Below are 10,193 nucleotides of genomic sequence, written 5' to 3'. Positions count from 1 at the left end.
TAAACATGAAAGAAACATGGAGTAAAGAACTCAAACTGTAAGTCTGAATGGATATGTGAATCATGAAACATTTATAATGTCATGAATATGCGTATAAGTGTCATATCATGCATAGGTATATGCATACATAACATCATCAAGCCTCCGAGATAATCCCATCATATCATCTCGGCCTATATGAGAGATATCATCAACGTATACCAGCTGATCAGGTGGTGGTGCGTATATAATACCATAATTTAACACCCCGGAAAAAAATTGAAGAACTTAAGTGTAAAGCCCGGTAAAATTTGCAAAGAAAATAATGTTTCATGGTGCACGGGAAAGTAAAGGAATTATTTTAGCGGAAAAGTGCATTTCTGCGGTCCATTATGCAACCGCAGAATCACTCTGCGGACCCCATAGTGAGGTAGTTAATTGGGTCAGTTGGAAGCAATTATGCGGTTGACTATGCGACCGCATAACTGTTATGCGGTGTACTATACGACCACAGAACAGTTATGAGGACCGCATAGTGACCGCAGACTCAAGCAGATTTTTGGTTATTTTGGACACCAATTATACGGTCCGCATAACCATTATGCGGTTGCATATGCGACCACAAAACCTGTTCCGGAGCTTCATTTTGGGGTTTTTAAAACCCGACCCTATTTCGTTAAATACACTCTTTGGGTCATTTTTGAGCTATTATCTGACATTTTAGAGAGAGAGGGTGCCCTAGAGTGAGAAGGTGTTCTCCAATATTGTTCTTCAATTCTTGCTCAAGTTATGGAAGATTAAGAAGGCAAGATCACTAGGTCTTCATCCTAGAGGTAAGATTCTACACCCTAAACCCTAATTTCGAAATCATCTGAAAATGGGTAATTAGAAAGATAATTTTTGGGCATGAGAGTTGATTATTTTACATGCATGTGATATCAAGGGGTGTAGGAAGATTGTTGAACTAAGCATGGTAAAGATTGGGTGGTGAGATGATGGAATCCTCCATAAAAATTACTTGAAACCTTAATCCACACTTAGTGTTTGATAAAATGCTCAAATGAGCTGATACCATGAATATCTTCCTAATTATGGTTCAATTTCGTTATGTCTCAAATAGATTAGGATTGCTAGAACTTCCGAAACGTTATAGTAATTTAAAGAAAGCTCAATTGAGGTATGCTGGCTAAACTTTCTCTCTTGGAATTGAATTCCATAATGTTTCCGTGAATTTCAAAGTATGGGTTGCGTATTAAAATGTTGTGGCTTGAATCGTAATTCAAAAGAAAGCTAGTATGCCAAATTATGTGAGAAAATCTCAATATTCTAAAGACTCTTAATTGCTCATATACGTACCTAAAGTCTTGATTGGGAATGTCTTGTTGTTGATAACCTATAAAGATAGTTGGAAGTGAAATCAGTAAATTGGGAATATAAAGTGTGGCCAACGTGCCAATAGTGAAAGTTATACTTGAGACCAATGGTGCCAATGAAATAATGAGAGGAAGATTATGAAATAAGCTTTGACTTAACTATTCCAAAATTGACTTCGACAATATAATCGGCTAAATGTTTATGAACTCAAGTCATGCCCATATGTGGTTGTTTTAGCCAATGCTATGCTTTGTAATCAATGTGTTTTGCATTCTTACATATTCGTGAGTAGAAATTGTGTATGATTTCAACTTGTACTTCGATTGCCAATCATTTTACTCCATTTATTGGAAAGAAATCGATTGTGTTTAAAGCCTTCATTACTAATGAATTTAAGGTTGTGATTTTCGGAATATTCTACTTGTTGATAATTATGATGATGATCTATGAAAGGGAAGAAATGAAAGTGTGGAATATGAAATACGACCATTGCGCCGTGAATAAAGAATCATATGTATGGCCAAGAGAGCCAATGAAATAATAATGTTGTAAGTGGTTAAAAGTAAAGTTTAGGTGATATGTGGTGTGAAAGGTTATGAAATGTACGTATTTGTACTTTTGTTTCCAATGTGTTATGAAACCCTATGGACGGTCTATGAAACACATAGGTATATTGTGTTATGAAACCCTATGGACGGTCTATGAAACACATAGGTATATTATGTTATGAAACCCTATGGACGGTCTATGAAACACATAGGTATATTGTGTTATGAAACCTTATGGACTGTCTATGAAACGCATAGGTACATTGTGTTATGAAATCCTGTGGACGGTCTATGAAACGCATAGGTACATTGTGATATGAAATCATGTGGACGGTCTATGAAACACATAGGTACATTGTGTAATGAAATCCTGTGGACGGTCTATGAAACACATAGGTGCATTGTGTATAAGAGGTATAGATATACGGTATGAATAAACACTATGGACGATCTATGAAACGCATAAGTGTATAATATGATATGTGAACACTAAGGACGGTCTAATGAGACACATTATTAATGCAGACAATAGGTGCCCCTTTTTGTTGTCCTTGTTTGTACATGTTGTTTCAATTACATTATATTATGTGTTCCACGTATAGATCATATGGGCATTCTATTTTGAAAGAGGATTTCTAGCTATACATACTAGTGCTACTCAACAGTACTAACGTCCCTTTTGCCGGGGGCGCTGCATCTTTAATGGATGCAGGTGGTTTTACAGCAGGAGGCATTGATCGGTGATAGCAGTACACTCCTTTCAGCTGATTTGGTGAGCCCCACTTCATTTCGGGGTCATGTATCTTTTGTTTCTCATATACTTTTTGGTTGAGGTATAGCTGGGGCCTTGTTGCCGGCATTTCCATATTACTCTTCAGTTGTACTTAGAGGCTCCGTAGACAGGTTGTGGGTGGTATTTGATGTTGGGAATTGGATTAGAACTATTGGTATTTGGCAACATATTTTTTATTAAATCTATAAACTCGTACTATTTTGGAAATATTGAATGATGATGTTAATGGGAATGAAATGGAAGCGGTTAATGAAATCTCTTCAATATTTGATTAACGGAGTACATCTCCTCTTTATTCACGAATGAATTTGGTTAGAATGAAGTCTAACAGGCTTGCTCAGTCGGGTTCACTCGGTTGAGCGATGGTCGCCCTCCTCGGTTTTGGGGTGTGACACATAACCTTTCCCCATACCCCATATACATATAATATACGCGTATATAATTCCTTCTGGTCATGGGTCAATGCACATGTATAAATGAAAGCAATGCATAAGAAGTAAGTCAATACGATCTCTTGGGATGTCATAAGATCAATATGCCTTTGGTTAATATCATGAAATAAACTTTATCAACTTACATTTTTTTGAGACTCATGAATAGACGAAATAATAATAGGACACATGGGGAATCAAGAACATAGGCACCCCTAGTACTTCTAAGAATAGAGTCATTTATGAAATTTCCGCGTTTGCTCGTTTTGTTTGTATCATATGGATCATGCCAAAAGGAAAGAAGTGATAGCCTTAACATACCTTAACTCTGTTGAGTCCTTAATACCTTCCAAGCAATTCTTCAAATAACTCAACTCAATCTACCATAGCATAAGGAGATTCAAAATCCGTGCTGAGTAAAGGCTAAGTCCGCAACTTAAACTAGTAGCTCATTTATGTAAATTTGGGCAGCATCTCCCCTGTAACAAGGTCCTCCTCCAATACCATATACCAACAACAATAACCAGAGCAATACAATAAAAAACAACATCACAATAGGGTATAAAATATTTCATTAATAAGTCATCAACATATCACGACGAGCGTCAAGCTCAAATTTAATCCCTTTAGCACCCTTTAACCCAATTATCATTCATTCTTGAACTTAGTAATATATCCAGTATAATAACCAATACATTTTAAAGGATTTTAAGCCTTGTATTTAATTTCAACGTTACCCGATATAGCCTAACACAAGATAATATCACTATGGACAACTTTCAAGTGCTTTATAGCCATTTCTTTTCTAGTTACCAATCTCCTCAACACGATTGACATTTAAACCAACATAATCATACTAACAATATCATATCCAACTTATTTTACATAATTTTCAGCCACTTAAAGTCCATAAGAGCAACTTTCAAATGAATCCATCAAGAACAACAACATCTCAAGCTAATCCAAGTATTATCTTGTAGTTTATCATCCTAACAACTTAACCAACATACAAGCAAGATTAAGCACAATTAATAGGCTGCTATACTCACCTTAGAAAGTATCAACAACTTACAGTTTCCGCCAAACACAACCCACAATTATCCTCAATGACAACACAACCTCAGAGAGGTGTTGTTCTTCACTAAAACTAACTTTTGATTTTGAAATATGGTGTAATCAATTCAGAATCACTTAAAACCCTTATGGTATATGTTTAGGAGGGTTAGGAGGACTGTAGGTATGAGTTTGGGTAGAAAAATAAGAAATAAAGGTCGTCCAAATCGTTTCTAAAATGAAGTAGGTTGACCACCGCCTAAGTGGGTTCCATTGGGAGCTGCTTGTGCAGTCTCGCAAAAATATGAATATCTCTCTACTACAATGTCTTATCAACAAATGGTTTAATACGTTAGAAACTAGAATCCTAGATCGTGAATTTGATATGTGGATCATCCTGTAATTCCAAGTATATTAGGAGAAAAGCTCTGCTACATGTGACCTAATTTTCAGCACATTATGAATGTAACTTGTGATTACCTTTGCCAACTTTTGTTTCACAACTCGCTTGGCTTCAAAACGTAACTCACGACTATCATACGACTAAAATAACTCATAAAATAACCTAATTATCATCTTAAGAACCCTAGTCTCACCCCAAAGTGCATGTTATAACATTCCAAACTTATCGACTTTCGACAAAACTTATTTTTCATTTAGCTTCTAAGCTTTCCAACCCTCTTGGTACTTGTTATTCATGATCTTAAAGATTTGTAACTTCCAAGGTAATATGATTAACTTACTTTATGTACTTTTAAAAATGATCTCATTTATGAGCTTACATCAATTGTCTTATGACGTACTCTTATGTACGAAAATATGGGGTGTAACAATTTACTTGTTCGTCAATTCGTAACTAGTAAGTACCCTTGACTCTTGCAATTTCATTCTATTTTGAATTTGTGTTCATGCTATGTAGACCAACGTGAGCTAATATGATACTGTGTTGTGTTTGTTTGTGATCCTATTTGCCTTGAAGTTATTTTGCATTTCTGTATTTTCTAGTATCCAAACTTGCTTAAATTCTAAACTTTAATATATGCTCATTATGTGTGTTCAGCTTGAATGACTTCTGACCATCTTAAGCCTGCTTAGTCTATTATGTTTATGTATATCTGAGTTCTTATATTTGTTGTTTGTTATGAGTCCATCTCGGCTTTGGATTCTTGTAAGAAACTAATTCATGCCCAGAATTTTTTGTACGTACTTGTTTCTGTTAAAATCCTTCATGTACAATTTGCTACTTTTCTAGAGTTAATCCATGATCATGTGAATTCTACATGCCAACACTGTCTGAACTTTGGGCAAACATGACTTATGTTTTCTTTGCTATTTATGAACCCAATATTGTATTTGTTGCATATCATGATGAAGTTCTATAGAACTCTGCCTGTTATTGTTAAGTTTTCTTAAGTCTAATGCCTTAAGGCAATCATGGATACATATAATTGAGCTCGGCATGCGTGATCAACCTATAGAATCTCTGACTTCTCTAGAACTAGGTGAATACTTGTTGACTTCTTTGTCACACCCATTAAACTGAGTTTATTAGATTAGTTTGTTGTGGACTTTCATGTTAGGGATCTCTGTTTGGCTATAGGATTAGTTTCAATCATGTCTTACATTAGATCTTCCTGTTAAGTCTTCTATGTATAAGCTTTTATTGAATCGGGATTATTTCTGAGCCATGCCTGTCTTGAACCCCTGTTTGTTGAAATCTCTTTGAGAAATTTTTGCCGAAGTTGTTCTGTTCTTGTTTCATGTGCCTCTGTCATCTCTTGGGTATCATTTTGTCTTAAAGCCCAGTTTCTCAATTAACTATAACACCAAGCATCCAATGTGTACATGTTTGCATCTGAAAATGTTTGAGCAATTTGTTTGTGTATGTTGTTTGTACTCCTGCTAATTGTTAGCAAGATAATTGCCTTCATATTTGGGCATGGTTCATTGGCCTATGTGTGTTGTTGAATTTGAGCATTGGATTCAGGCGTGCTTTAATCATCCTTGTGAGCCTGAGATTTGGGCTTGTTGGGTACGTGAAGAGTAAAGCTAGTAAAGGCCTATAAAAGCATTACTGGGTTACTCTGTATTTATGTTAGGCCTGTAATTTTTCTATTTAAGTCTGTAACTGTTCTTTTGAGCTTGTATTATTTTATTTGGGTATGTAATAATTTGTAATAACGAATGATGGGGAAATTAGTGAAAGTGGGGGCTGGGATATTTTAATATGCTTGGAGGATTAGGCTTTGCCGAACCTCATTAAATCTTTGTATTAATTTTCTCCTCTATTTGCTTTGTGTTTGATTTTATGATAGTTAACCCACGATCTTCTGCAATAATTAGTATCAAAGCAAGGCTCGAGTTTCTACATATAATATAGGGTTAAGATGTCTTCATAATCTTCAATAAAGTATGAAATAGAGAAATTCAATGGGGTTCTGGTTTCAGTTTATGGAAGATTAAGATGAAATCATCCCTGGTGTTACAAGGATTATGGAAGGAAATGAGGAGGATTTTCCTAAAGAGATGAAAGAAACAAAGAAGGAAAACCTAAAGGAGAGGGATTTGAGTGCGATCTTCATAAGCATTACAGATAGCGTTCTTCGAGAAATTGCTGAAGAAACTTCTGCAACAATGGCATGGAAGAAGCTAGAAGATTTGTATTCTAAGAAAGCGCTGACAAACCGCCTCTACCTAAAAAGATGTTATACAATTTCCGTATGAATGAAGGTACAACTGTTAAAACTCACTTTGATGAGTTTAATTCAATCAAAATGGACTTGAAGAATGCAGATATCAAAATTGAGAGTGAGGATCAGGCATCGATTGTGTTATGTTCTTTACCACTATCTTATGATACTTTTGCTGATACATTACTATATGGGAGTGGGAAGGACAGTATTTCACTGGAAGATGTTAGTAATGCACTAAAATCTAAAGAGTTAAAAAAGAGCTTTTCGGATAGTAGAATTGATGGTGAGGGTCTTGTGAGTAGAGGAAGAACACAACAAAAAGACTCTAATACGAAAAAGTCAATCGCCAGATAGAAGTCTGGAACAAGGAAGCAGAGCTGTTATGAGTGTTGGGAGCAAGGTCACTACAAGAGAGATTGTCCAAAGGTGAAAGAGAAAAGAAGGAAGCAAAAAATAAATAATTGGGAAAATATTATTCACACTGGCAATAATATGATGATAGTGAATATGTAGGGGAAGTTTGTGCTGTGAGTTCTAGTCATGGGCAGAATTCCTAGGTTCTTGATGTTGGCGCTACTTCTCACATGTATCCACACAAGAATTGATTTACAACTTACAAGCAGATGAGTGGGACTATCTACATGGGATATGATAATTCATTACCAGTAGAGGGGATTGGTAACATCACATTGAGAATGTTTGATGGAATTATGAGAAACATTGAGTGTTGGCATGTTTCTCGGATAAAGAATTTTTTTTTTCCATTCGACTTTGAATGATTAATGGTATAAGTTTTACTCCGAAAATGGAATACTTAAAGTGTGTAAAGGCTTTATGGTACTCATGAAGGGTAAACTGCATTCTAAATTGTATCATCTCCAGGCCAGTGTAGTTGAAGATGAAGTTGATGTAGCTTCTAGAAAATGTAATCTGAATCAGTCTCAGTTGTGGCACTTGCAACTTGGACATATGAGGGACAAGAGATTGTCTTTGTTGAGTAAATAGAATTTGATGGATGGGTACAAAAATTAAGTTTTGAATTTTTGTGAGCATTGTGTGTTTGGTAAATATACAAGGGTAAAATTCAACAAGAAGGCAGAACACAAGACCAGAGACAAGTTAGATTATATACATTTAAACATGTGAAGTCCAAACAGAATTCCCTCCAAGAGTGGTGCCACGTATTTTATGGCTTTGATTGATGACTCAATGATGGTGTGGGTGTATTTTCTGAAAATAAAAGATGAGGCATTTTCAACATTTGTTAAATGGAAGACGATGGTTGAGAGACGGACGAAAAGAAAAGTAAAGTGTCTTCAGACTAACAATAGGTTGAAATTTTACAATTCTAAGTTCAATAATTTCTGCAACAGAAAGGGCATAGTAGACACCACACTTGTTTCAGAACACCATAGCAGAATGGTGTTGCAGAACATATGAACAGAATGCTTTTTGATAGGGCACGGAGCATGCTTTCACACTCATATGTTAACAAGGATTTTTGGCCTGAAGCAATTAATATAACTTGTCATTTGGTCAACAGATTTTCATCCACAACTATTGAATTCAAAACTCTTTTTGAGGTATGGTTCGGTTCGCCTGCTGATTATCCAAATTTGAGAATATTTGGTTACATGCTTATGCTCATGTAAAGGATGAAAAACTTGAGTTGAGGGTAAGGAAGTGCATGTTTCTAGGGTATGTAAATAAAGTGAAAAGTTATAGGTTGTGATGCACATATCAAAAGAATCTAGGATTAGTTATCAGTAGGGATGTGACATTCATTGAATCCACTGGATAGTCAGAGGGAAAAGGCAATAGCATAAACAGTTGTGGTGTCAATGACCGCATAAAGCTAGAAATTGAATCTCCACTAGCTCAATCTAGTAGTTCTAAAGTAGAAGAAGTAAAGAAGGTGCAAAATATTGATCAAGATGATAATATTAATACACCTGTGCAACACCAACCATATACCATTGCAACAGGTAGAGAGAAGAGAGTGATAAACCGATCGCCAAGTTTTGCAAACGTAGGTGATGGGGATCATCTTGGATATGCAAATCATGTGGGATTTGTCACGACCCAACTGGAAAGTCATGACTAGCACCCGGGCCATACTTGCCAAGCACCAACGTACATTTTATCTAACCTTCCTTATTATCTTTAAGGGCCGACAAGATCAATATAAATAGTAGACATGGATCATGAACATCCAACAATGAAAGATAATGTCATGAACATACATAACATGGGATGACAAGACTGTCAAGAAACTATATATAAGGTACGAGCTACCATGCTGCCATGAAAGACTATACAACAAAAATCAGCCGACAAGGCATTCCAAACCATACATAAGTCGACACCTGTCTATGAGCCTCTAAAGGAACATAAGTGCTACAACATTGCCGGAACAGGGCCCCGACATACCCATAATGTCTATAACAAAATGCATACCAAGACCACGGCAAGTCCGGAGAAGGGATCTCGCCAATAACTGCTGAACTGGACAGCCTATTGTGGTGGGGGAGCTGCGTCTACCCGTCTATCAGGACCTGCAGCACGACATGCAGCATCCACAAATAAAAAGGGCGTCAGTACGAATAAAGTACTGAGTATGTAAGGCAGGAAAGCATAAGTAAGAACAGTAATGTAAACAGGGATAGAGAATATACAACCTGTGACATCTGGGTACCTATGAGGGCTACTGACATGAAATACATGATACATACATATATATATACATAAACTTTTAAAACATACGCCTTGTGGGCATCATCATTATCATATCGTACCCGGCCGTAATAGGCTCGGTAAAACGTACCCGGCCATCATAGGGCTCGGTAGAATCGTACCCGGCCACGTGGAGCTCAGTAAAACCCAACTGATCAGTGGTTGCACAATAGGTGTCGTACCCAGCTGACTATAGCGCGGCTCGGTAGAGTAAAATAGATACATATATATGATGCATGCTGGACTCATTGGAATCACATTTTGAACCTTTCGGAGTGACATAAGGTCGGTATCCTTCGTACACGTTATTAGGATTAACTATTCATCAAGAATCTTATAAGAATCAGGAACTACCAACAACATTGATAATATAAGAATAAGAGAAGTAACATCAATATCAATCGTTTCATAAGAAGGGCAACAATGTAAGTACTGCTAGCTTCTAAGAGTAGAGTATCTTTGGGAGCTCGTTCATTACATTATGTACAATCGGAGTCGTGCAAAAGAATGAAGGGGATAGCCTCACATACCTTGTATATACTGCCCAACCTCAAGCTATGCAAATGTCACGACTCCTTAGTCTACAATA

The sequence above is a fragment of the Nicotiana tomentosiformis genome, chromosome 3 (genome assembly GCF_000390325.3).
Source record: "Nicotiana tomentosiformis chromosome 3, ASM39032v3, whole genome shotgun sequence".
Classification (NCBI taxonomy): Eukaryota; Viridiplantae; Streptophyta; class Magnoliopsida; order Solanales; family Solanaceae; genus Nicotiana; species Nicotiana tomentosiformis.
This window is presented reverse-complemented; position numbering follows the sequence as displayed.